We start from the raw sequence: 21,666 nt of genomic DNA on the forward strand, positions 1-21,666 counted from the left end.
GTAATTTGTTTCTTTTCTCTAATTGTATGTAGTATTTTGTTCTTCTGTTGGGTTTCTGGGATATTTACTATTATATGCCTAGTTGTAGATATTTTTTTTTAAATCATTACTAGTTGGAGTCCTATATGCCTCACTTATCTGCATGTCAATTTCTTTTGCTCTATTTGGGAAGCTTTCTATCATTAATTATGTGAAGTTTTTTATGTCATTTGTGCTTTCTCCTGCTTTTTCATGGATTCCTATTAATCTTATATTATTCTTCTTTGCATGATCTAGTAGTTGGATTAATTTCTCATGGTTCCTTACTATTTTTAAGAGATCTCTCTTTTCATGGTCACTAACCACCATCCTATCTCCTATATCTGATATTCTGTCTTCAGATTGTGTTAGTCTGCTATATATACTTTTAATAGCATTTTTAATCTCCTGGATATCAGTTTGAATCTGTTTCATGGATTCCATTTCTTTCTTATGGAGGGAACTATTGCTGGAAGCCCCTACACCACTCTGGTCCTCAACAGTTCCTCTAGTGGTTAGGGCCTGGGTGGAGGAGGGGCCGTGCTAATGGCTTCATGCAGTTCTGGTCCACCAAGGTACTAAGTCAAAATTGAAATGATGAGAGAGTTGCTTTTCCTTGCCTGGGTCTAAGTCCCCTGTCTATTCTTTAGTTGCAGAGGGATCTGGGATAGAAAGTACCTAGCAATTTCAGCTTCTGTAGCAGGTTTAATCCTCTACTAAGAAATAAATATGAAACCACTTCTAAGACATTATAAACATCTGCTACAAAATCACTTTAAATTATTTTAAAGTGAAAAGAAAAAATAAGAGAGACAGAGAAATTAAGAGTTTACTGCCCTATTTAATAAAATATAAGTAGTTCTAGAACTCGGATTTATTTTGAGGCAAGTTTAAAAGTGTATAACATCATACCAATAATGTGAATCAGTTTAGTATCTTTCAGTTTCAGTACTGTATCAAACAACTCGTTAGCTTCCTTCATATAACCTAATGTAACCAACATTTTTCTAGATTTCATTAACATGTAAAAAACTCACATTTCCTAATATGCTTACTTAATGGCAGAAAGTTTCTTCATACAAACTTCTCCCCTACACCAAAGGCAGCAGAATCCTAACCTAGGATTATTCTCAAAATCTAGGTTATTCTGAAAGAATTTTTATGGGTTCCATCTCTGTTGCTCTAAGATAATAATACTTATAGATTTTTTTAAAACTTAGTATTATTTTACCCCACCCTTTGCTGAAGAAAGAAAACCTGGAACCTGTCTCTATTTGTCTCCTCATCTGTTTTTTCTCTTATTCACTTCCTTCTCTTTATCACTAAGGGATCATAACCCAAGCCCTGCCCACAGAAACTGGTCATTACATAAAAGAAATCAGCTCAGAACTATGCACACTCATAATCTCAACACCAGAGCCTCCTTAAAATGTTTTACTTCTTTTTAAATGTTATTATTATCATTGGAGGCTGGGGATTGAACCAAAGACCTTAAGCCTGCTAAGTATGGACAACTGAGCTACACTCCTCAGTCCTAATTATATTTTTAGACTGAATTACTCTTCCTAATACAAGAAAATTCATCTATTTCCTGAGAATAAAACAAGCTGACTCACATGTAAGAGTGAAGCTAGTTCTAAATAGATCTTTATCAGTCTTCTGCAAAGCACCTTTACTTAAAAGAGTAAGATTCCAACTTTCTCATTCCCAGTCCCACTCTCAGAGGCAAACCATAGGGAAGTCCTCCTTTGTTCCAGGATGAAAGATCAAGTTACATCAAAGATCTATCTGTGGTAGATTGGTGGGGCATCTGATTCTGTGGATATTTTCCAGCTTTGGATGAGTTAAGAATAAGGGGATAAATTGGAAAAACCTTACTGTGGGATGGCTGGTAGAAAAGAATACCGGAGAACTGAGCAAAGCATTATCAATTCTGGGATAAATGGTATAGCTGTCCATCTAAAAGGGAAATCTTTAAAAGAGCAGTTAGCTAACAGTTGGTTGGAGCATTTATGGAAAGGCTAAAGAAACATCTAATTTAATTAGAGTATGTTTGGGGAAAAGACCCAGGAAAGAGGCAAATACTAAGAAACAAATTATACAAATTTGGAACAGAAAGGGGCAGCTTTCAAAACAGCTAAAGGTATGTTGCCTATATCTTCTAGGAAAGAACAAAACTGATCTCATTAATTACTATTTTGTGAGCTCATATGGAAAGTGCCTGTCCCAAAGGTCCCCAGAGACCCCCAGAAGGTTCTGTGTGACCTCTTTTGAGAGGGTGATGACAGAAAGTGATGACTTCCTGGGCTGAATCCTGCTCCTGGGAGGATATTCTGCTGGCCTTGAGCCAAGTCTGAAGTCACTTTGCCATACCAACAGTCATTTACAGAAGGAATCAGTTAAAAAGCAAGCCCTAGGGGTGAGGAATTCCTTCTACTCCAACTTTCTAGAGCATATAAAGCCATTGAACTTGGCTGCCATGGCAAATATTCACAGGGATGGCTTTGTTGAGGCAAAAGTTGATTCCAAAGCAAGGTAAATATCTGTACAGTGCTTTAAAGTAGTAAGTACCCCATGGCTTGATCTTGGTTAAAAGGGAGGCAAGAGACTGAGCTCATAGCAGCCACGATATGTGATCAGCAGGAGTTCCTTGAGATTTGCTGAAAGAATTCTGGCAAGTACACTTTTGAACCATACGGTTTCTTGAAAAGTTCTAGGGAAATTTTCTTAGGCCTGGATTCTTAAGAATCCAGATACAGTAAAGAGTACTGTTGTGCTGGGGCAGGGAGAGAACTGGGCTATGGTTTATATCTAGATGTCCCCAAAGAGTTTCATGTGGGTGTTTTGGAAGGTGATTGGATTACAGAGGCTAATAGCTAACTTGCTGTCAGTAGGTGGGGTCTGGTGGGAAGAGAAGGGTCCTGGGGATGGGGGACTGGAAAGGTTTATCTCTCCCTCTGCAGCTCCTCCCTTGAACTCTCTCTTCCTCCCTGTCACCAAGCTGTGAGAAGCTCTCCTCACCCGTATCCCTGCGTCCTGCTGTCCTGCCTTAAAGCCAGCCGACTGTGGATTGAAACTTTCACAAACTGTAAGCCAAAATAAAATGGCCCTTCTTTAACTTGTGAGTGGTGGATATGATGTCTCAGTAAGGAGGAAAATGGCTGAGATAAACTTTATAATAAAAGCTCATTTAACGCACACTGTCTTCATTTGAACAATCAAATAAGTTTGTTTCTAAGTTGGTTTTTACAATGTATGGGATTCTAGTTTATCAATAATTGTCCTCATAACAAATTTACTTTCCATTTCTCTTTGAGAACTTGATGTACTCTCCTGCTGAACTATCATCTTGCAATAACACATCCACTTAATATTTCTCACATAAATTTATTATCACCAATAGAATGATTTAACGTGTTTCAGAAAGCAAGACAGCTATGCTAAAGTGAATGAAATAAGATAACTGGCTCTAATGTTGATTAGTTATGCAACCTAGGAAAAGTCACTACACAAAATGCATTTTTACTCATTCAAAATGTATTTCAGGGCCGGGGATTTAGCTCAGTGGTTCTTCCACCTGCTTCGCAAGAGCAAGGTCCCAGGTTTGATCTCTGGTACAAAAAATAAAATAAAATAAAATAAAATAAAATAAAATAAAATAAAATAAAATAAAATATCTTAGCTCCAAAACATATTTCATACCAGAGCCTACTCAAAAGTGCTGCTAGCATCTAGCAAGGCAACACTAACTGGTATATAAGAGCTGCTCAATAAATATATACTTTCTTTCTGGATTATTTGTGGACTAAAAACTTTTGTGACTTTTCTGCTTCCCATTTGGCATCCTGCTGAGCTGCCACTTGCTGAATTTATTTTCTGACCTTCTGAAGACCTTTGTCTACTTCTGCATTCTCAGAAGTATAAACACACTGATGTTCCTTCCGTGCAACCTATAGTTACCCTCATACTTACTTCACACATTTGCTTCCACCACTGGACATTTCCTCAAGCTCTATGCCTCGAGGCTTCTACTCCATGCCTTTTAGTTTGCTCCCGCTAAAAGGATTTTCTAATTTAGTTACCTTTCACATCTTTTTCTGGGCAGGGGGTGGCTCCTGGCCTCTGTCTAGCATCAGTCTTCCCTGAATAATATTTCCCACCGCAGTTACCTACTGCAATATCAGCGGCTTCTCTGTAGTTCAATTTCTAGAGAAAGATAATCCATCTCTTGACAGGTTAAAAAAATACAAAGAGGTTTTTAAAGAATAAAGAAAAATGATCATGGAAAAACTGATTAGTAGCACAGCACTGTTGGGAAACCCTACATATTGACAGGTCAATGTAGAGTTTATGGAGAACTGAGAAATCATCTTCACTGTGCACTCCAGGCTCTTCTCCAGTATGAGTGATATAAAGCAAGCGCTTTTTAATTTCTTTCTATGTGTTGGTCAATGAGAATTTTACATAGATCATCTCATTTTATTTACCATCTGTTCTGTACATAGATGCGACCATCAGCATTCTCAGTTTATGACTGAAAATGAAACTTTAAAAGATGCTCAAGGTCACACCGCCAGGGAGTGACTCAGATGACCTAGCTCTGGCACCTGTCCCCTTAACTGCTGATGTCACTCAGGATGAAGGCTATTGCTGATCTAAGAGAAGACAGACATCTCATCTTTGCTCTTCAAGACTTTTGGAGCCTATCCCTCTTCTGTGCATTTTAAGGATCCTGAGTAAAAGAGCTATGGCTAATATAAAAATGGTAGTGCCTTGCTCACTGAGCACTGGAATTCTCCACAATGTTATGACAATAGCAATAATTGTTGCTGCTGAGCATCAACCTTATGATGGGGTACACTAGGAATTTTCCTTATATTACTTAGTTCTTAAATAACCCTAGTGAGTCTGAGGCTTAAAATGGTTAATTAGTTTGGGTAGGCTTTAAGTCAGAACTCTCAAATCTCTAAAACCCTTGTTTTTCAAGAAACTGTCTTCTATTGGGGGAGGGGCTTTGAGAGAAAAGCACATATTGCAATGCTCCTTGCCTGTGGTCCATGATTTATGACCATCTTTAATTCTGCATGAAAAGATTAAAATGATAAAGACATTAAAATGATTCAAGTAATCAATTTCTGATTATCTCAAATTGCCAAGTAAAGCTAACTTAGCCTATGAGCCAAGACCTTTCACCAAGAAAAGGAATAAAGCAAACACATTATTTTATCTTTCGTTATGTGGTTTGCAACTTCCAGAGAAAGGAGCTCAGCTGTAAAATTAGGAAACAAAAACCAAATGGTTCACAAGGAAGTTCTAGAATCTATTCTTTTTAGCAGGTAACAGACAGGGAAAAGACCAAAAACTGGGTTATATAAAGGAATATCAGAATGACCATAATCCATGGAAAAAATCCTAGAGTTTGAGTTCTATTTCCAGTTCTGTACAAGTAATGTTTTCTGAATCAGTCACTTTACTTTCCTAAAATAGATTCCTTCACTGAAAAAAAAAATATGAAAAATGGGGCCTTACTTGGCCTATTAGATTCTTAAAAGAATTAAAATGAGGGCCAGGGATTTAGCTCAGTGGTTCCACCGCCTGCCTTGCGAGCACAAGGACCTGAGTTCAATCCCTGGTACCAATAGAAAATAAACAAAGGTTATCTTAGAAATTTTAAGAAAAGAATTAAAATGAAAAAGGTACATTAAAATTTTTATAATGTATAAAGTCTTAGAAAAAATATCCCTTCTTCCTTATCATTGGATTTGATGTCAAAGTAGGTCAGTTTAAATCCTAATTCATTAGCCACAGAAGGATGCTGTTTAGTTGCCCTAACCTTTTTTTTTGTTTCTTTATAAAATGAGTGTAATGAATATTTGCTACCTGCTCCAAAACCCAATGTCTCCTTCTATTATCCTAACATTATCCATAACATTAGTCCAGATGTCCACTTTTTCTCCCATGAAGTTCAAATACTTTAGGAAACCTGACCCATATCCAAGTTGAAGAGTGAGTCTTTATAGGGCAGGCTGAACAAATCAGGGAGTATGATCCACCTGATCGCAGTGATTGACTTGACGTTAGCAGGTCTGAAAACTAAAGAGACTGGCTCAGATATGATCACACTTATTATCCCACATAGATGAACAAAAAAATTAACAGAGATGAGCACTTGCTGATGAACTAAAGTTTTGAGAAGGGAGCTTTCTAGCTCTACTGAGATAGTACCTAAAGAGAAACTTTGTATTTCCATTCTTGGCCACGCTGGATTGACTAGTACCGGACTAGCTTTCTCACTATAAACAACCAGAGAACTGTACAAAATAAATGAAAGAATGATTCCTAGATATCATGCAATGGGCACAACACAAAATACATGTCAGAGTTAAACTGCTAAAAGGTGACAATAAAGACCAACGTTATAATAAACAAGAGACAATGACATATGGCATAAAAAGGAAAGAACCCAAATATTAACTGACATAATCAGAAATGGTAGAGGCCAAAGAGAAAGGAATGATGTAATCAGAGTACTATCGGGTGAGGTGGGGGACTGCCAGTCCAGAATTCTGTATCTACAAAAGCTAAAGTGAACTAAAGATGTTCTCAGATAAAGGGAACTGAGAAACTTCCACTGCAGATAAACATGACAAGAAATGCTGAACAGATTCTTCAAGCTGAACAGAATACTAGATGGAAATCTGCATCCTCAGGAAACAGAATTCTTAGAAATTGTAAATGTCATTCCCAATAATGAATGAGATATGTACCAATAAACTGTACCAGTAAATTTAATGAATAAAAAAAAGAAATTGTAAATATATGGATAAATGTAATAGGCCTCTTCTTTACTTTTTTCCTTGATGTCTTTATTATCCACATAATTATTTAAGGCACAGATTATAATATTTACTTAACAGTTCATAATATATGTAACTTTAATAATATATTTGACAGTTATAGATAACATGATCTTGTCAGTTTATAATGTGTATAGATGTAATAATATATTTATCTGTTAAAGCATAAATTACAGGGTATATCTAAGTATTCTTTCTTTTTTTTTTTTTTTTTTTTTGGTACTGAGGGATTGAACATTGGTCCTTACACTTGAGAGGCAGGTGCCAGAACCACTGAGCTAAATCCCCAGCTCCTACAGGGTATATCTAGTCTTAAAAGTTTGTAATATTTCTGCATCCTAAATGGATTAGTATACATTATTGATTATAAATGAATTGTGTAAAGGTAAGGATGTATTTTATAATCCCAATGACATTCTAAAAAAATTCAATAAACAACAACAGAAAAGCGCAGGAAAGGAGTCACAGAAATAGAAACAGGACACAAGTAGAAAACACAAAATACAATGGTAGTCCCAAACCAGTCATAACAATGCATTAAATATTAATAATCAAAACACTCCAGTTACAATGTAGAACTTGTCAGAATGGATTAAACCTAAAAGAATATTGAGCTATATTGTGTCTACCAAAGAAACATTTTAAACATGAAAACTCATATAGATTGTAAGTAAGTGGATGGAAAAAAATGTACCACACAAATAGTACACAATAGAAGACTGGGGTGTCTATATTCATATCTTTAAAAAAAATTAGGCTTCATGCCAAAATATATTACCTGGAATATGGAAGGAGATTTGATAATGATAAAAGGGTTGATTCATCAAGAAAGCATAAGAATCATTTATGTGTATGCACCCGGTACATGGTTTCAAAGTACATAAAGCATAGATAATTTCATAATCATAGTGAAAAATATTTTAATTGCTGATACACCTGGTAGAACTGGACAATATCAGCAAAAACATAGATGGCATACTAGATGATATGTTCATGAAGGGAGCAGATTTAATATAAAATATATGTATGATTATAAAACATATAGTAGGTAGGCTTATAGATTAGAAGCAGAAGAGTCCCAAGAGCCATCTGTGGAATCAGAGGTGAGAGAATGCTTAATGACCATCTATAAACTGCAGGGCAAGAGGATCCAGACAAGGTCTAAGGCCCAAAGTTCACTGTGGGGTCTGGTGCATGACTTGCCCTGGAAGGCTGCAGGAACCGGTGACAAAGATCTGAAGGCAGAGGTGAACACCAGAGCTCCTCTGAAGCAAATAGGGCAAATTTCTTACTTCCCCTTTTTATTTCAGAATTTGGTTGATGATACTCACATCCCAGGGAGCCTTTCTTAGTTTGCAGCCTACACGTTAGTCATACAAAGACACACTCAGAACTTTACGAATGTGCCAGGTAGTTCTTACTCAAGTTGACATCTCACAATTACCTATCAGATGATTTGAAAATACTACCAACTGACATTCCTAAAACAATTCAGTAGGAGATACATCCCTTTCAATGGATATGACAAATTCATCGGGATATACCATACTCAGAGCCATAAAAGGAATCCTGATCAATTTAAAATATTAAAAACACATAGAGGATATTCTATGACCATAAAGACATTGAATTAGAACTAAAAAAGAATCCAGTATCCAAGGTGCCAAAACACTTGAAAATCAAAACCACATGAATAAGTAATCAATGAACTAATGAAGAGATAGAAAAGGAATTTTAAAATATTTTAATTTAATTCAGTAAAAATGCAACATACCAAAATTTATAGGATGAACTAAAGAAGCTCTTTGAGGGAAAAAAAATACAGCTTTAAATGCTAAAAGAATAAAGATCTAAAACCAATAATCTGAAGAACCACCTTAAAAAGTGGAAAAAGAATGGGATACAAAATTAACATTTAGGGGCCAGGGATTTACCTCAGCAGTTCGGTGGCCTGCCTTGCAAGCACAAGGACCCGAGTTCAATCTCCAGTACCAAAATTAACATTTAAAGGTCAGTATATTTTCTATACAACTATAATGAACTTGCTGAAATATAATCAGAAAAACAATCCCATCCACACTGGATTAAAAATAAAAGCCTAGGGGGCTCAGTGGTTCCGCTGCCTGCCTTGGAAGAGCAAGGGACCGAGATTGATTCCCAGTACTAAATAAATAAATAAATGCCTAGGAATCAATCTAACCAAGGAGGTAAAAATCTCTACAATGAAAATTACAAAACCCTAGAAAAATTGAAGAAGACACTAGAAGATGGAATGACCTCCACGTCCATGGGTAGAGAGAATTAACATTGCTGAAATAGTAATGGCCACACTGCTGAAATCAATCTACAGATTCAATGAAACCAATACCAGAATTCCAATAGCTCTCTTCTTCTAGAACTAGGGAAAAACAATGTTAAAATTGCAAACACAAAAAACCCACAATAGCCAGAGTAAATAGAACAATGCTGGAAACATCGTAATACTTGATTTCAAAGTATGATACAAAGCCATAATAACAAAATCATCATGACAATGGCACAAAAATGAACACATAGACCAAAAGATTAAAGGGACACAGAAACAAGTGCACACAACTATTGCCATCTGATGCTTGGTCAAAGACACATGCTGAGAAAAGACAACCTCTTCAACAAAGGCTGCTCAGAAAACTGGATATCTATATGTAGAAGATAGAAACTAGATCCCTATCCCTCACCTTGTACCCCGCCCAAAAAAAAAGTCCAAAATAGACCAGACTTTGATACTCCTAGAAGAAAACAGGGGAAGCACTGAAGTCATAGCATAGGTACAGGCAAAGACTGCCTGAATGATACTTCAGTAATGAGGAAAAAACAAGAAGCAACAAATGGGACTACAACATATTTAAAAGCTTTTTGACCCAGTTATTCCCCTTCTTGGTATTTCTCCAAAAGAATTAAAAGCATCATACCACAGTGATACATGCATACCTATGTTTATAGTGACACTGTTTGTAATAGCTAAATCTTGGAAACAGCCCAAATATCCATCAGCTGATGATTGGATAAACAAGATTGTTTTTGTTTTGTTTTTATAAAATGGAGTACTACTCACCCATAAAGAAAGGTAAACTAGAGACATTTATAGCTAAATGGATGCACCTTGAGGCCATATTCTTAAGTGAAATAAATAGGATACACATGTGTAAATGTTGAATGGTTTCTCTGGTGTGAGAAACAGAAAGTGTAAATAAGGACCAAAATGTACAATAGATAATAGATATAACAGAAATAGGAAAAATTATTCAAAGGGGAAGGGGAACAAGGGAGGGCAGGCATAGGAAAGGAAAGAAGGGAAAGAAACAAAGCTTTTGGGGTGGAGGGGTTGAAGGGAAAGAAAGGGAATGGAAAGAAAGAAGAATGTAGATGTATCATGTACAGGCACAAATGTCCAGTGATGAATGTGATCAGAATGTGTACCTAAAAGGTGCCGAAAGCTTAATGGATAAAGAAAGCTTCTGCACAACAAAGAAAACAATGGACAGAGTGAAGAGACAGACCACAGAATGGGACAAAATCTTCCCAGCTACTTTTGTGACAAAGGATTAATGTCAAATACATAAAGAACTCAGAAAACAAAAAACACGGCTCACAGAATAAATTAGCAAATGAATTAAATAAATATTACTCAGAAGAAATAAAAACGGCCAACAAGCCTATGGAAATAGATTGTTCAAAATCTTTAGCCATTAGAGAATTGCAAATCAACAGTATATTGAGACTCTATCTCATTCCAATCTGAAAGACTATCATCAAAGGATACAAAAAACAATTTAATATCCAGGGTTACCTGCATTACCCGTGTTTATTGCAGCACACCCATCAGTGGACAGATGGATGAAAAATGCGGTGTATATAAACTGTGGAGTGTCATTCAGCCATAAAGAAGGATAAAGTTGTCATTTTCAGAAAAATTAGTGAAAGAGATCATTGTATTACATGAAATAAGCCAGACTACGACAGAATAGTATTACGTTTTTCCTAATGTGTAGAATCATAAAAATAAGATAAAATAAAAGACACTCGAGAGTAGAAGGGAAACAATTATTAGACCAAAGGAATAAAGGAGGAGGGTGGAGTGGGGCAAAAGGGTCAGTAACAGAGGGGTAGTAGATGTGATCAAAATAGGTTATATGCGTGCATAAAAGTACCTCATTGAAACCCAATATTTTGTAAAATTAATATAAACAAATTAAATGAATTTATAAATTATAAAAAGCAAAATCAAACATATAAGCAGAAGGAAAAAGAATAAATTGATGTAAAATCAATGAAAAAGAGATGAAATCAGAGTTTGTTCTTTGGAAAATCTAGTAAAGTTAAGGAAACTTGCTAGGCTGGTATGGTTTATATCTAGATGTCCCCCAAGAGCCTCCTGCACTCTAAGTGGGGCTCTAGGGCAGTGATTAGATGATGGGGTATTAGAGTTTACCTGCTATTAGGAGGTGGGGTTTCACTGGGAGAGACAGGTCACTGCGGGTGTGACCTGGAAGGGGCTCGCTCCCTTCCTGGGTCCTCCCTTGACTCTCTGTTTCCTACCACCAGGCCCTGAGCAGCTCTCCTCCACAGTGCCCGCTGACACACTGTCCTCCCTACAGACTCAAAAGCGGGCCTCTTCTTTGAGTTGCAGTGTTGGGTACTGTGTTCAGAAACGAGTCAGTGACCAAGAAAGCTGACCAAGAATTTTTAAAAATACAAATTACCAATATCAGGAGAACTAAAAATGGAAAGTCATTATAAATTTTAACAGTGGTGAAAGTTACAGGTAATGTTAGAAACCACTTTTTGTCTGGCTAGAGATTTAGCTTGGTGGTGCTGCCACCTGCCTCACAAGCACAGGGACCCAAGTTTGATCTCTAGTACCCCTCCCCACAACCCAAAAAAGAAAAAGAAACCACTTTGTGTCAATAGCTTTGAAAACTTAGTTGATATAAACAAGCCCTGAACAATATAAATTCCTAAAATTAATACAAGAAAAATTTAAAAGCCAAATAGCTTCTTATCTATTAAAGGCATTAAATTTTAAAAACCTAGTATCCGCAATTGTTAAGCTCAAACAGACCCACGATCTATTAGACACATACAGACACACATACTTACACACATACATACACCTCTGTGAGAATTCCCTGACCACTGAGCCCTCAGGAAATCCTTTAATGACCCTCTCTGAAGCTGTCCTTGATAACTCTCACCCACAGGGTGGGTTCATGTTGCACTCACTAACCTCCTTATAACTTTGTCTCTTCTCCTTTAAAAAGGATTATCTATTCTGATGGGCAGGGATTTCTGTTTGCTTGGATCTTCCCCTGAGTCTATGAGGAAGAATTTTAAAAATACTTGGTGGGTGCAGAGAAAAACAGAGAATTTTGCCTAATTAATTGGCCAGATAGCTAGAGAGTTCATTATTCTACACTCAGTGAATTTTCTGAGACTGGCTGTAATAGATAAAAAGGAGTGATTGTCATTTTAATACTTGGTTGAAGAGTTCATATATTGGAGACTTTCTACTTCAGCAACAAGGCTAAATGGGAGAGTTTCAGCTCTTAAAATTAAAGCTTCTTTTCATAGCTTGTGATAATGGAAAGAACAAGAACATTGTTACCTTTTTGTGGGATTTTGGATTAATGCCATCACATCTGTGACAGAGAACTTCAGTAGGGGAAATTCTGGGTCAAGGTTGAGGTTGAGTTCAGAAAAAAATGTGTCCCTGCCTTTGATTCCATTCCACTCTAATGACAATTAAATTTCAGCATAAGTTTTGGATGTCACCTTTAAAACTCATATTAAAAATTTCATTGCCAAAAAAAATTTTTTTTCATTGCCATTCTAATAGTATTAAGAGATTGTGACTTTAAGAAGTAATTAGGCCAGAAGAACTCAACCCCAACCCTCATGAATAGATTAATGTAGTTATTTAAATAGTTGATTAATCATTGCAGACATGACTTTTGTTATAAAAGCAAGCTCTCTGTTCTTCTTGTTCTTTTTATCTCTCTCCTTTTCTCACCACATGATGTCCTCTACTATGTTACAATGTAGCAAGAAGGCTCTTACCAGATGCTGGTGACATATTCTTGGACTTCCAAACCTCCAGAACTGTAAGAAGTGAACTACTTTCCTTTATAAAATACACAATCTGTGGCACTTTGTTACAACAGCAGAAAATGGACTAAAACTTTTCCAATCATCTCTTCTCTCTCCAGGATTACCCCTTTCACGCATCCTTGGTGATCCATGTCACAGTTTGGGTCAGAGATATCCCTAGAGGCTCATGTATTAAAGGCTTGGTTCCAGCCTGTGGTGCTATGGGGAGGGGGCGGAAGGGAGTTAGGTCACAGAAGATGTGTCTTTGAAAGGGATTGTGGGACCTTGACCCCAGGCTGTCTCCTTGCTTCTTTTCCACCATGAAGTGGACATCCTTATGATGTACATGTTGCCCCACAGGCCCAGAACAATAGGCCTAAGTGCAAGTGATCTTGGACTGAAACTAAAACCATGAGCTAAAATAAACCTTTCCTCTTTTAACACTATTAACTCAAGTATTTTGTTATAGTGGTAGAAAGCTAACTAAAACCGGCAGGGCATGAAATGTCTTCAGAGTTAACTTTTCTAAAAGGAAGGAGGATTTGGGGCTCTAGGAAATAAGAAACCAAGGAGCATAGTCATCAAAGAACTACAACTAGAGAAAGGGAAAAAGATGATGAAATCTTCAGAAGCATGAAGAGGGTGCACAGACAGGCTTCTCATTGTGCATGACCAGAAACCTCATCAGTGGCTCAGTGTAGACGGGGGGTTGGACAATTATAACTAGAGTAGGGCATCTCATTGCTAAGAAGTCTGGCAAACCCTCCTTCTCTCAGGAAAACAAGGTCAGGTTCTTGAATTTGTATGTGCTTCCTTTCTCACTTCTCAGCATGAAGAAAGTTGCTTATAGACTTCAAAAATACTACTATTATCACCTCAGCATTTATATGCACTGTTCTATGCCCTGTGTTGCTTTCACAGTTTGCTTCTATGAGAAAGAGAACACAAAATGAGGGGACTCAGAATTGAGACCTTTATCTCCAGAAAGGACATGGAAGGTTCGGATAGGCAAGGCAGTGAGGAAGTTTGGGCATCACATCTTACAGGTGATACAAAATCACTAGGTAAGACTTGCTTGGTTATGTCCTAAAGTGGAAAAACCTTAGAAGAAAAGCAATGAAATTCACTGAAACCCCTCTTAACACAAACTGGCCAAAAAATGAGGATCAAATGAAATAATGCTGGTATGAATTTACTTTTGGGAATTTTCATTTGAACAATATTCTCTGTTAGATCACACGCACGCACGCACACACACACACACACACACACACACACTCACACACACAAGTAAAATATCTGTCCTTATGGGGTTAAGCATGGAGATCCAAAAATCTTTCTGTCCTATAGCCCCTATGTGGCATCAAATCGATGTGGTCCAGCCAGTTGGAATTCTCCCAGCAATTCATAACCAAGAGCCTTTTAAGAGGAGTGAGAAGTCCTTCCAGACAGTTTGCTAGGATGATATCATTCAGCCTATTTCCACGAGCACCAAATTGTTTGTTGTAAACAGACTTCATATGCTCTTAACTTTTCTGGGCTTCCTTTCTTAGTTAGAAAGACAGCATAGCCCACGTCTGAACAAAGCAATGTGATACAACTGGAGTCCAGGCATGAAGTTCATTCCAGTCATGCTTAGAACCAGGAAACTGCAGAAATACATGAGTACTCATTGTGAGCATGTAACAAGGTACGTGTGTGTGTGTGGGTGTGTATGTGTGTGTGTGTGTGTGTGTGTGTGTGCGTGTAGACAGGTATGTGAATCTCAAAGGAGAATTCAGTCATTTTCCCATAAACTATCTAAAACAAATTAAATTTTTTTAAAAATCACTGATACAGATTTTCTCATCATCAGTTAAGGGATCAACCTCTTCTGCTCTTTTAGGTTGCACTGTGGTTAAAACTTCTTTTTTAAAATTTAAAATGAATTTATTGCCCCTCTTCTGTGCTAGTTCCCAGCCCTTGCTATACTTCGGAATCACCTGAGAGTTTTAGAGATTAATGAATACCTAATCCTGTGTATTGGTCAGCTTTCCTGTTGCTGGGACACAATACCCAGCACCCATAACTTAGAGAATGAGAAGCTTCATTTGACTCACAGTTTCAGTGAATTCATTCCATGGTTTCCTGTCTCCACGGAACAAATGTCACGGCAGAATCACATGGTTGAGCAAAGCTGCTTAGCTCATGGCAAGGGGAAGCAGGGGAGAGGAACAGTGCCAGGGAGGAAGGGGTGAGATTCCAAGGCCACACCTCCATGATCCACCCAGACATACGCAGAAGTATGCTCTTCCAATCCCTGGGGTAGATCCTAAGGCCAGTCAAGTTGTTACTCCATCCTAACTGCTACATCCTACTTCCAAAAATCTTGATTTCATTGGTCTTAGAATACAACCTAAGCATCAAGTTATTGTAAAGTTTCTCCACTGATTCTGATATTCAGCAGAGTTTGACAGCAAAGACTGTTGTGCTCTGTTACTCAAAGTGTGGTCTGAGAATCTGGAAATTTGTTCAGAAATATACATTCCTAAACAACATCCAGAACCACAGATTCATAATCTCCAACTTAATAAAATGCCCAGATGATTCATATACACATTAAGTTAAAGAAGGATTGTTCTACTTTTCTGTACCCTCCTTTCATTCTGCAGAACAGTAGTTCTTAAATGTGACTATGCATTAGAATCACATGCAGAGAGTGTTTCAAACATATTGGTGCCTGGGTCTCCTCTCCGGGATTTTGATTGAGCTGGTCTTGGATGTGACATTTTTTTCTAAAGCTTTGCAGGGGAGTTTAATATAAACTTGGCACCGAGACCCACTGCTACAGAAAATGTTTTGCTTGTTTTAATTTCATAGCCTAGCAGTAGCAACAACCCTATGGTACATGTGCTATTGTGTTTTTTTTTTTTTTTCTTTTAAGACAAAAGACTTTAATGTATGAGCTGTTTTTTCCAAACTAAAACTTCAGCATTCAGGTTTAATTGCAGTGCTGGCATTTTGCAATAAATAAGTGGGGGTGTGGGCTGCAGTTTGGCACTCAGTCTCTAAAAGATTTGCCATCACTGGTATAAAGTGATTATTTCCATTAAATATTTAGGTTCCTTGGCACAGATAGCAATCTAATCTCTTTTTCTGTATTGCTTATCAAACTTGAATGTGCAAAAGTGAGACTTGACTAGTTTACTTAAAATGCAGATTCCCAGTGTCTGAGCTTTAGAGCATTTGCTTTGGCAAGCGCAGAATGGTTCCCTAGTCTGTGTTTTTATAAGTCCCATTTGTTGTTTGTTTGTTTGTTTGGGTACCGGGAGGAAATCAAACTCAGAACCTTGCGCTGCAAAGCAGGCAGCAGAACTACTGAGATAAATCCCCGGGCCTATAAGTCCCATTTGGAGATTTGATGTGCATGGTCTTTGCATCATATTTTGCAAAAACCACTCTATTAAGATAAAAGGAGAATAGATTTTGATGGTCATAGGGAGAAAAAGTACCCAAGAAGTCCCAGAGGACAGAGTTGAGGGAGCAGAAAGCAGTGACATACAGACCAGGCAAGACAGACCTCCAAAGGTTGCTGACAGACTAAAAGATGGAACAGTATGGTGTGTGCTACAGTTCTTAGGAGAAAGCAGTAAAGATCACGTTCTAACCACCAGGATACCTCATGTCTGATCAGCTCCAAACTGCCCGAGCAGTAACAACATGCCTTAAAGTGAGTACCATCTCAGAAGGGGAAAGAGGGAGGGACGGAGGGAGAAAGACGTCTTCTAGGCTTTGAATGATTGCTTCCCAAGTCTTCTGACATCCCCCCACGTGGCCTGTTGAATGTAGAATGAGAAGAAACAGAAGAACTTAACTTGAAAGAACGCTATCTAAAACACAAAACTGTAAATGCACTTTGCCTTGTGGAAAAGATGTAGGGTCCCTCCAAATCAGATCCCCCCAAATTTAAAGACCCAGTCCAAAAATGGGCATCTGAAATAAATCGTTCTCAGATGAAGGAGTAGAAAGAGCAGATAAATATATGGAAAAAAAATGTTCAACATCATTGGTCATTTGTGCAATGCAAATTAAAATAACACAGATTTCATCTCACTCTAGAAATAATGGCTTTTATTAAGAAATCAAGAGCAAATGCTGGAGGGACTATGAGGAAAAAAGAACACTTTTCCACCATTAGTGGCAGTGTAGACTGATACAACCACTATGGAAATCAGTGTGAAGTTTCCTCAAAAAACTAAAATCAGAAGTTCCATTCAACCTAGCTATTTCCCTTTTTGGTATCTTCCTGAAAGAATTAAAAGCATCATACCACAGTGATATATGCACACACATGTTTATAGTGGCACAGTTTGTAACAGCTAAATATTGGAAATAACCCAAATGCCCATCAACCAGTGAAAGGATAAAGAGGATGTGGGGTTTTTTTTATACAATGGAGTACTACTCTGTCACAAAGAAGGATAAACCTCAGGTATTTATAGCTAAATGGGCGCACCTTGAGACCACACTCTTAAGTGAGATAAATCAGACACACTTGTTAAAATACCACACTGTTTCTCTGGTGAGAGAAACTGAAAGTGTAAATAAGGCCTGAAACGTATGATATACATTGGGAAATGGGAAAAAAATGTTCAGCTGAGCAGGGGAACAAGGGAGGGGGAGGGGGAAAGAAAAGAAGGGATAAGAAAAAAGAGAACAGAAGGAGAAATGAAAACAAAGCTTTTGTAAATAAGGAAAAAGCTATATTTCTTTTAAAAATACCAGTTTTAAGTTCACAGCAAAATGGAGAGGAAGGAACAGAGATTTCCCATGTGTTCCTGGCCCTGACAAATGCAGAGCTTACCAAGATCCCCACCTGAGAGGTAGATTCGGTACAAGCGATGAGCCCGTACTAATCATCATCACCACACAACATGCAGCTTTTGTTAGGGTTCTTGGTGTTGTGCTTGCTGTGGGTTTAGAAAAGTGTATAATAATTAAAAATTATCCACCTTTGTGGCATTGTTAAAAGAAAAATTACAGGAGACCATTGCTTTAGACTAAGCTTTCACACTTAGATCCCAGCAAACTGTGCTAAAAATCAAAATGGAGTTATTCAGGTTAAAGTTCCAAATTTCCAGGCTGAAACTAAGCTACCTATTTGACCTTGAAGAAATTAGGAATAGAAAGACAATTGCTACATTTCCCAAGCAGGCCAGATTCAATTAGCATAACGAAGTCCTCTCTGCCTTAATCTTTACACAACACAAAGTAACCTGCTGCTAACGGACAAGTTGTTTTTCTATTGTTCTGCCTCCCTATTTTCCTCTTATAGGAAAATTAATTTTAAAATGACCAATTCACTTTTGGTTTTGGTTTTGGTTTCTGCTTTCTCTGCCCCTTTTCCAACCTCCTAGCCAACCATGCACCTATAATCTCAGCACTCTGGGAGGCTGAGGTAGGAAGATGGAAAGTTTAAACCCAGAATGGGCAACTTAGTGACTTAGCGAAAACCTATCTCAAAAATCAAAAACTTTATAAAGAGGGCAGGGGGAGGTGACTGGAGAGATAGTGCAGTGCAAAGGCCCTGGGTTCAATACCTAGTAGCATAAAAAAGTAAATCCAAATAAAATCATTAAACATTATCACTGGTATACTCCACTGACTAGATCATAACTTGATAGTATATTGAGAAGTGATAGAAACAGGAAGTGTGGCCTAGTAAACAGAAGTGAATCTTGGTAGCATGACCTTGTGGACTATATCTGGTCCTCAGCCCTATCCTTACTGGCTCTTTGCTCTCTTTCTCTCCTTCCTGGCTGCCACAAGGTGAAGAGATTTCCTCTACCATGCCTTTCTACCAAGATGTCTCTGCTTCACACAAGCCGAAAAGCAAAGGACTCAGCTGACCGTGAACTGAAAGCCCTGAAACCATGAGCCAAAATAAATCTTTCGTCCTTTTAATATACTTTTCTCAGCATTCTGGTTACTATGAGAGCAAGCTAACACAATGACTGACCCAATGATAATTTCCTAGAGAAGACTGGAATCAGTAAAGCAGTGAGATGCAGATTCTACTTTCTGGCATTTGGAGGAGCACCAGTACTTTTTCCCTAATAAATCCATTCATAAAGGATTTGATTTCATACTATAAGCAGTTACTATGTAAAGATACAGTCTTAAATCTTATCGAATCTCCAGTTGTCATTACCTTCACTTTATTCGTAAGAAAAGGTCTAGGAAGTGGAAAAGCAGTTACTTAAATTTGACTCTGTTTGCATCCAAAGTCCAGGGTGCAATCACCCTAAACATCTACCTTTCACGAGTAACTATTACCAGCTCTTTGCTTATTATCAAAATAAACAAAGACAAGCTTTTTGCAAGGTGATCCTCAGGAATGTTAAAATAAGACGTCAGCTGCTCGAATCAATGTTAGATTACAGAATGCAAAGTTCTTTTCCCTATGAGTCAGGTTATAAACAAGAAGGTGGAAAGATATTTGGGATTTACTCAAGAGTTCACATGAACTCTCAATTCACATGATCCTGATTTACGTCTTCCCTTATGAAATAATATTTTTAATGATGAACCGATGTATCATGCTGAGCTAGAGGCCTCCAAAAAGAGGGCCTGCCATGCCCCCATTCTTCCCACCTGCACTCTATGAGCCTCACCTTTTACTCCATCCTTACACCATGGTCCTCTCTGCAGTCAGAGAATCCATAGATTTTGCTCCACAGACTCCTCTATGGACAGATGTGATGTTCCTCGTCTTAGCTCTGATCCTGACTATACACATTTCACTCCCACATCCTCCTATATCCCTGTGTGGTACCCTGTGTTCCTACCTGCTGAGGTTACCTCTGATCTACCTAACAATACAGGAAAGGGCTTTCTCCCTACATTCTTAGTCTGGTATTCTATCCCGCATGTTCCGTAGTTTGGGCTTCAGATTAGAGTCCCCATTGCACTTGTTGTTTCCAGCAGGAGTTTTCAAATGCCTGGTGCTGACATTTGGTGGAGATTTGCACCCAGAGTAGGACAGCAGGATGACATCAGCAGAGCCTGGTAAATGGCCCATAATGGTAGGGAACACTTAAGGAAATGAAATCCCAGAAGGTTTCTGATTTTCTTCCTTTATTCCCTTGGGCATTTGTTCCTTTAGCAGGATGCTACCCTATAAATTTTCCTTTGTCCTGGCTGGCTTACAGGTGTTAAATAAATACCTGAGCAATCACCCCCCACCCCAGCTTCAGAGAGCTTCAAAGTCCTTGCAGGGGCCTTGGCCTGACAGCTTCTGCCAATGCTAAGGGGGTGCTTGCATCATACTTTCTGTCTGGGAGACAACATTTCAGTAGCATGGCTCTGCTTGCTGTCTGAGTGCTCTAAGAACTTCTATAAATGTATACTTATTCCTATCAAGTCTCTGAGGTCCACAGTTGTTTACTTTATACATGTTAAGGGACTTCCTGTCCCAGGATCTCAAAGTGTTCTGTAATGAAGAGGTCAAATCAAATAAACTGTCAGCTAAAACATTAATCCCAGTTTTGAAACTCAGATTTAAGACAACTCAGATTCCTGATCAAATGGAGCCAATGTTAATTTTCGAGAAAAATGTTATAAACTTCACCATCACCTTGAATTTTAAATTCCACATAATAAGAAAAAACACAGATCTGGTGATGCATAGGATCTCTTCATTTCTGCCCCAACAGCCTCTCTCTCCCTTGAACCTTAATGGCTTCATGGCTGTGATCACTATGTTCACCATTTCAAAGAAAAAAAAATGGGAAAGGTTAAGAGAGAAGACAACTGAGGCGAGAAATGAAATATTTCACTTCTGTATTAGGAAACCTGAGTCTTTATTTCTATGGCTGAATTATGCTTCTGGGTAAAACACCGCAGCCAAATTTCTGTTGGATAATGTAATGCAGAGTGCTGCTGCTGAGACATTAATCTCTGGTTTCCTCATGTTGGATGAGACTAGAAACTCATTATTCAATTATTTGTTCATTTATTCAACATGTGCTGGGGTAAAGATGAACAAATACTGTATTATTTAAGCAGGGACAATTTAGAGAGTGCAGGGGTGCTTTATTAATCCCACCAAGACCACAAACTCATACTTAGGACTGCTGTAAACAAACCTGGAAGTATGATTATCCTGATTATTGAGCACTCTCTCTGTTCCTTGAACTACACTGTCTGTGGAAAGAGAAAATGCCTGTAGAAATGAGAGAAGAAATGTTCTCTGAATTTCACGTCTAACATCTCTAATACCTCTCACCTGCTCTCACAATACCAAATGGTTCTTTGAGCTTATTTGTACTTTCAAGTGAAATAAAAATACATGCGTGAGTCATTCAACCAGTTATTTTTCTGGCTTTACATATCTTCTCCACCTGAACACATTCCAGTTTCTTCTCTGCCTTTGTTTGTGAATAGGTTGGAATTTAAAGAGACAATTCTATATTTAGTGGCATTGATACATGATGAGTAGGCCACTGGGACCTAATCGGACACAAAAATTTTTGTCCCCCAAAATAAGGTAACCGTTCACTCACCATCCAAGGGAATGGGACACGAGAGAGCAGAGATCTAATTTAAATTTTCCGTGGGTGTATTTTAATCAATAAAATACAGCAGAAAACTTCCTTCTCACTTTTATTTTTTATTTTATTTTATT

Source organism: Fukomys damarensis, unplaced genomic scaffold, assembly GCF_012274545.1.
Source record: "Fukomys damarensis isolate Sample0158 unplaced genomic scaffold, DMR_v1.0_HiC HiC_scaffold_36, whole genome shotgun sequence".
NCBI classification, from domain to species: Eukaryota; Metazoa; Chordata; class Mammalia; order Rodentia; family Bathyergidae; genus Fukomys; species Fukomys damarensis.